Below are 7,662 nucleotides of genomic sequence, written 5' to 3'. Positions count from 1 at the left end.
CTCTCTCTCTCTCTCTCTCTCTCTCTCTCTCTCTCTCTCTCTCTCTCTCTCTCTCTCTCTCTCTCTCTCTCTCTCTCTCTCTCTCTCTCTCTCTCTCTCTCTCTCTCTCTCTCTCTCTCTCTCTCCTATTTGCATTCCCGATTATACTTGCTTTAGTGCAAACGCATTTGACGTCCAATTTATATGCAATGTATTTCTGTTTGATGCTTGAAAAGGACTCACTTCGCAAAGCTTAATAATATTTTCATCCGTGCTTCTGTTTCCTGCCCGATAAATATCTCCCTCAATTCTCGCTCATTCTCTAATATACATTTCCCTTCCTTGCTCTCTTGATTCTCTTCGCTCTAATAGATATTTTTCTCTAAGTTTGTCACTTACTCTCTCATTCTCTCTCGTCGCACTACGATTAAATGCATTTGAACTTTAAACCATAGCACAATGTCCGACGTAGTGCAACTTGCAATCTCTGTAACTTGAATTAATTAACAACGAGCGTACATTCATAATATTCAAGATGTTTGAATTACTGAATTCTGATGATTGAATGTATGCACGAACGGTATTAATAAGCGAAGTAATGCTTATAATGAGCGGAAAAGTTGTCAAAGTTCAAAAGGTTGTAAAAAGACATCCGATATAACATCGCTGTCTTACTTCAAAAGTGACGCAATTAAAAAGATTAATTTTTCCAGAAAAGGGCAAAACTATTTATTATTATTTATTATTTTGATAAAAAATTATCGATTAAGCAAACAATATCCGCAAAAAGAATATGTTCTTAACATGATCGAGTGTCATTTTTGTCATTTTCGTTTCATAACTCTTCAAGAAACCATTCTTTCTGAATCACGATTTTGACAATTTTTTCGAAATTCGCTTTTAATAAGAGAATACTTCAATATAATAATGTTTACTTTTAACTCATTTATGATAACAATTTGAAAATCACATTTTTGAGTTGTGTTACTTTTAAAGTAAGGGAGCGATATGTTCCCAAAGAACATAGAGAAAGAGAAAGACTTCCGTGTAGCATCTGTGAGTTATGACGTACGTGCACTTTTCATTGTGAAAACTGCTAACTTACGTAACTTCTCTGTTATGTTTAAAGTTATATGTTTGCTTGCAAGTATCTCGTGAGTCAAATACCAAGAATGACTTGCACTTGTACGTAGCACATCAGAGTGTTAATCCGTCTAAATGTTTTCATCTTAATCTCACTGTCAACTCTCTGTTAGTTATATATACAAAAATTGTCACAAATGAAATATTTACAATTGGTGTACTTCGTAATTTCATCTTTCATCATTCACACAGCACTGTGAATCAAAATTTTTAATTTAGAGATATCTACAATTATTCGAAGAACAGAAAAACATTTCATACTCGCCGTAAACAAAATTCTCAGAAAATAATTACGTGCTGCAAATTACGAAATTCTTCAAAAAATTCTTTGTCTTTAAGGATGTATTACACAGATTTTCAAAATGATGAAAACGTTATTATGATAAAAAGGTTATTTTAAATTGCAAATAAAAATAATTTAAAAGTACTACAAAAGTGTAGTAGAGATTTAAACTTGGATAAAACATTATTTCAATAAGAAGTAAAATACTTCTGTTTGTGGAACACTTCTTCTAATGGAAATGTATGTAAAATAATGGCAATTACTTCAATTATTAAAGTTTCTAAATCTTTATGCCGAACCTCTCTTTGGGAATACTCGAACAATTCAAACGTCATCTGAGATCTGCTCTATACAGCAAACTTAAAATCATGATAAAGAAATGATATGTTATATTTAGCATTGGAAACAAGATAATTTTGTCAAATTTATATTTTTACGAACTCCTTCGAAATTATGGAATCTAGGCACGTACCTATATCACACAGGCATGAAACAAGTCCTACATTCGAGAAAGAATTCCGATCAGTTTGGATTATTGAGAGTTGTGCCGTATTTACGTTTCGATGATAGGCAAACGAAGTAGATCGTTGCAACGATCCATCTGCCAAGTGCGCGAGGAAAAATCAGAATAAATGTAAAAGAGTATCAGAGCCATGACCCGTTTCGATGATAACGAATCACCGATTCACGGAGGCATGCATGCTACTGCGTTTCGTTAGGCAGCCAATTAACGGGTTAGTTCTTTTGCGCTGCGATATTTCATACATGCTGTATTCATGTATTACGTCAACGCTGGTGTCCGAACGTGAAGTAACTGTGAGTTATCCTTTGTGACAATTTTCATCCTTTAACATTTTAATTACCGTTCCGATAAATTAAAGTTCGTTAAAATTAACTGGGAGTTGAAGTTTTAAAGAAGGGACAGGAAGAGGAAGGAAGAAAAGATAAATTTAAAAAAGTTTGAAGGGCTTGATAAAGAAAAATGAATTAAATCTGTATTATTGTAACATTAAGTTAACAACGATATTTGAATTTTCCTATTAAATTGCTAGCTGAATTAGAATTTTGCCACTGTATTGGCTGCGGTGCTGACAGTGCAGAATTTAATCCAGTTAGCAATCCAGCAAAAAGTCAAGTCATCGTGTGTCGCCGACTTTATATTTTGAATATATTTATTCCACGCGAAATTCTTCAGTTACATTTTAATTAACATGTATGGAAATGCGGCATCTAATATAATTGGTTACATTAATGTCTAGAATTAAACTCGGCTAAGTAACTTCCTTCTCTCTTATTTACATTGTAAATAATAACCAGGGAATGGAAGTAACTTGTCACTTGTAACAACGAAGTTACAGTTACGAGTTACTTTTTGATAACTTTACTAGCAACTGCGTTCCTTTTTTTTAATAATACATTTTACAGTTATTTTTATCGTTATTTTGCTCATAATTGGACACGATTCGATTGAACATAAGCCACTTATAGCGCTTGAAAGCCCCTAGACTTTGTCAAGTTTAAAAAAATAGCGGAAAGTTACTTTTTCAAGTAACAGTAACTGTACAGAATTACTTTTAAAAATCGGTACCTAGTTAAGGTAACTAGGTACTTGTTACTTATTCTTCGATAACGAGTAATTGTAATTTGTTAAAAAGTAACTTTTCATTTCCCTGATAATAACTACGCTATAATTTAAAAGGATGTAGCAATTTACGGCACCAAGCTTAATTCACGTTATTATAACTTTAGACTTACAATTAGAGACATTGCCATTTATTATATACACGATTCGGTTATATGACATTGCTAACATGTGAGAAATGAATTAAAACAAATTTAACCTTTAATTAACCACGCGGGATTATCGCAGCAAGTAATTTTATTTAACGTGATTATTTTTGCGCAATTAACTAAAGATTAATTTCAATAAATTTAACTTCTCGTATTATTAGAGACGAAGAAAATATGTCACGTTCGCATCGTCATAATCTTGTTATATATTATATAATATTTTGTCTATATATTATATTGTTACTATATTATAGAATAAATAAAGAGAAATTAGTTTTGTCTGTTTCGAGTAAATGCTCGTTTATGCGATACGGTTTTTTGACTGTACCGATAGTTTCACCAAATCGGTGCCATTATACATCCATTCTCCTGTATACTTAATTAATTTTTCTTCCATACATTATTCTATCAACTTTCTTGTTAAACGGATGTGAATTCTCATTATTTATTGATACTCTTGCCACCGTCGTAAAATAATTAATAGAAAATATTAGATACGTACAATTTAGTAAGTTAGAGATCTCGTTTGGGATTGTATCGGACACTTATGTGTCAATTTTTCCGAATGTCAATATTTATGTCTCCTTTTATGTTGTGATTCCCTTATATTCTTATATTCTTTATATTTTTATAAACATTCAACATTTTATCCTATATCGCAGGTCTTCCTTTTATATTAAACACTCATATTAAACTCAAGTTAAATTGAACTGAAGCTTTGCACTTATCTCTTCCATTGCGTAATAACAATACGTACAAGCACAAAATTGTACATCGCAGAGTAACTGAGACGTTTGGTCAAATTGCGAGATACTACGCTCTATGATAGTAAAGCTGAATCAGTAGAGAAATCATATCATTTCAATTATTACAATATACGCAATTGATGACCAACTCGGTTTCCGAATCATGTACACGGTTTGCAGTTACAAAATCAAATGTCATTTTCGACCAATTTGATAATTTTCCCACATACAGTCAATAACAGTGTTATACGCACATAACATAAATGTATTGTCATTGCAAAGCACAGCAAAAAAAAAATCGATTCGGCAAACGATCGTATCCTGTTATTGAGCTCTAGTATAATTCAAAGTACATACAATCGTATCAATTTCAATTCCCAATTCAATATACCATATTACAAGAAATAATCTTCATTTTTCTTCGGTGCCAATTATCGCACTTGAGCACCACGCTTCTTCTCATGAGAAGGGTCGCTTCGCGTTACCTCAGTTCAACGTAGCGAAAGTAGTCAACCGTCCAAGTCGTCGCCAACGTGCACCGAGTTTTCCACCTGGCCGTGTTCTTTGGCCGATAGAGAGAGAAAAATTACACAGAGAAGAGAGAGAGAGAGAGAGAGAGAGAGAGAGAGAGAAAATCGGATAAAGTTTCTTCTTTGTGACGTGAGAACAGTCGGGAATGAAGGGACATGAAGGGAAAGAGGCATCCCTTCCATCCTCCCTTCCTCCCTCCCCCCTTCCCTCCCCCTCCCCTCTCTTTATGTGGGTTAGGTTAACCAGGTCGATCGGCCTACGTTCCCTCGTACCATATCCTGCATCACCTCAACTCCCCTCTATTCATCATTATAATTTCTTTTGCACCCTCATCCCCGTTGTTGCTTCCTAATTAATATTGGATTTATCGATATATATATAACATAAAGTTTAGGTTCCAATTGTGCTCAAATCATTGTGACAATTTATCAATGTTTTATTAATTGATTTAATGGGTATAAAATTTATAATAGGAATTATAAAATATCAATCAAATTTCGCTATTAGAGGGAATATTAGGTTGAATATTATCATTAGTTAATTAAAGCCTGATAGGCTTTTTTAGTTCTATGTACATCATAATAGTGCACATATGATATTTAATTAGATTTTCGCAAAGTTAATCGAAATTTTCACATGAATCCGAACATGTTGGACGAGTTCTCTTGGAATTCCTAAGCTCCCTCAAACGCGTTCCTGCATGCACCTAATCGCTCGACTTCCACCAATTCGCAATTCCGAGAGATATTCTGTCGCGATGTCATTTTCGTTGCTCTAACGATCGATCTCAATATTAATCCGTCGATTAATCGTTGCCACCTATGGAAGTTAATTGCCAGATTTGTCACGTTCGACGTGCTCTCGTGTGGATCGCCATCCGGCGAAATCGAATCGTCATGAAAGTGCTCGAACGAGGGAAGTTCACATTTGAAAAATGAACCAAGTCGCTTCCAGTGAGCATGCTGGCATTCTCATCGAAACCGTTCACAAAACAAAAGCTCGAAAATATGTACAATCAGATATCTACGAATACTGAATCCACCAACCTGTAATATTATATCATCTCTTCTCCATAAGGTTCTGCTTTCGAAAACGATTTACAAGTTGGAATTGGAATAAAATACAATTTTGTAATATTTTTTTTAAATACAATAATTAATAACAATGCAGAATTATCTTGCCAAAATATTAATAAATATTTTTTAATTATGACAAAAATATAGTTATAGTTATGTTTTTAAAATCATGAAGAAACGGTAATAAATTTCATCATAAGAAAATATTGCATATTAAATTTATATGTCATATTGTGATACACTCTTGATATGGCGTAAAAAATCTTATGAAGGAGAAATGAATTCGTATATTATAAAAAGAATTAAGTTAAAAATTTTGTTCTATTCTCGTCATTATATGAAATCTATTCTGCAATAATTTAAAAATTATTTATTTGAGGACAGCATTATATAGTCGCTTTTTATTTTTTTCACAGAGTAGAAATTTTAATGAATGCATATAAGCTCACGTATATTGTTTCAATATTTGTGAAATTACAATATGGGGATTTACATTTTGGCGTTTCAGTGTAACTTTTCATTTATGAGTTTCTTAACCAAAATTTTGCAATACCAATTCTGAATAATTAATTTATTTATTAGTATTCTGTATTATCAACGATTTCTGTATAATTATTCGGGACATATTTATATTATTTTGCATTATATTATACAACATACTTATGTATTGAATTTCCTCTCTTTCGTCGACTTTACTTCAGTCCCTTCAGTCCACGCATTTATCGTATAATGCGACGTAAAGCGGGCTTAGCGATGAGAAATCCGTCATTCTCGTGAAGCGTTATCAGAGAAATGTGGTATCGTATCGTAATTAATCGATGCGTTTACTCCATTGTCGAAGTGAGAGGAAGTGCGACTGTGTGCTCGTGTTTATATAGCATTATACTCCATGCGATCATAATATCCGGAAAAGCTAATTCACCGTTTATATGACAAATAACGCTGAAAATATTTCCACGCTTTTCACTAGAGGTATATTTAACGTGTATCCAATATAGGACACAAAGTTGGATGTCGACCGTCAACGAGAAATATAGCGCTGTCTGTTAACTCTGTAAAAATAATATAAACACGAGGGTTAATTCTTTGTGGCGTGAAATAATTTCGACCGAAAATATAATTGCCTGACGGATTGAAACGCGTGTTCGCACAGGGTGCGAACAGGAAACGCGTCATTCTTTTTTTTTTCGTCGAATTTTGTACAATAAATGATCCTATCGACAGTTTAAAAAGCTTTTATAAAACAATAGCCATAAATGTATAGCCGTAATTATCCCGGCTATACATTTTTGAAAGTTCGTGTTAAAGGGATTAAGTTTCTATATTGTTACGAAATAGTGAGCGTTTTATTTTTTCTTCGATGCTGTCAATCTTTTGTCCGACGTAATAACTAATCTGCATTGCATGCAATCTTGTACAAAGCTCTCGTAAAATATGTTATTTATTAATGCAAAATTCATATTCTTCATTCCGCAAAAATATGCATGTATGTAATTGTTCATGCAAATCATCTTCTATCAGAGCTATCTAAGATTTTTATGGGGAGAGGGAGAGAATTAAGCTTATATGTATTTGCATCTGCATACGTGTCGCTTACTCGTTAAGAGATACTAGTGACTAGAGAAGAAATAATAATAAATTCAATTCATGATTTCGAAAATTGGGTGCACGATTCTCTTTTACTTCGAGTACAAATTTGCGGACATCTTAGTTCTTCATTCTCTAGATATGCCTTTTTCCTTCAATTTATGACCATAATACGTTCCACCACACTTGATTTACGAGCGCAATTTTTTCCCTTAGGTACGTGTCATCGCGCGCAGAGACGATTCCGTCCTCTCAATACTTTCAACATGTGAATAGGATCGAATGGGACCGAAATTAAACTAAAAATCGAACTCATTCAACCGAAACTTACGTAAAATGTAAAGTACAAACGCGTTCATGAAGTACAAACGTGTTCCCCTTTGTATCCCTTCGTCTCTCGCCATGCCTCACTCGGTCCCTTTGTGCTCCTTTTACAGACGTTCGGAATTTTACGAAAAAGAAGAGAGGGAGAGAGGAAGGGGGAAGGAGAGAGAGAGAGAGAGAGAGAGAGAGAGAGAGAGAGAGC

The sequence above is a fragment of the Atta cephalotes genome (assembly GCF_000143395.1).
Source record: "Atta cephalotes unplaced genomic scaffold scaffold00009, whole genome shotgun sequence".
NCBI lineage: Eukaryota > Metazoa > Arthropoda > Insecta > Hymenoptera > Formicidae > Atta > Atta cephalotes.
This window is presented reverse-complemented; position numbering follows the sequence as displayed.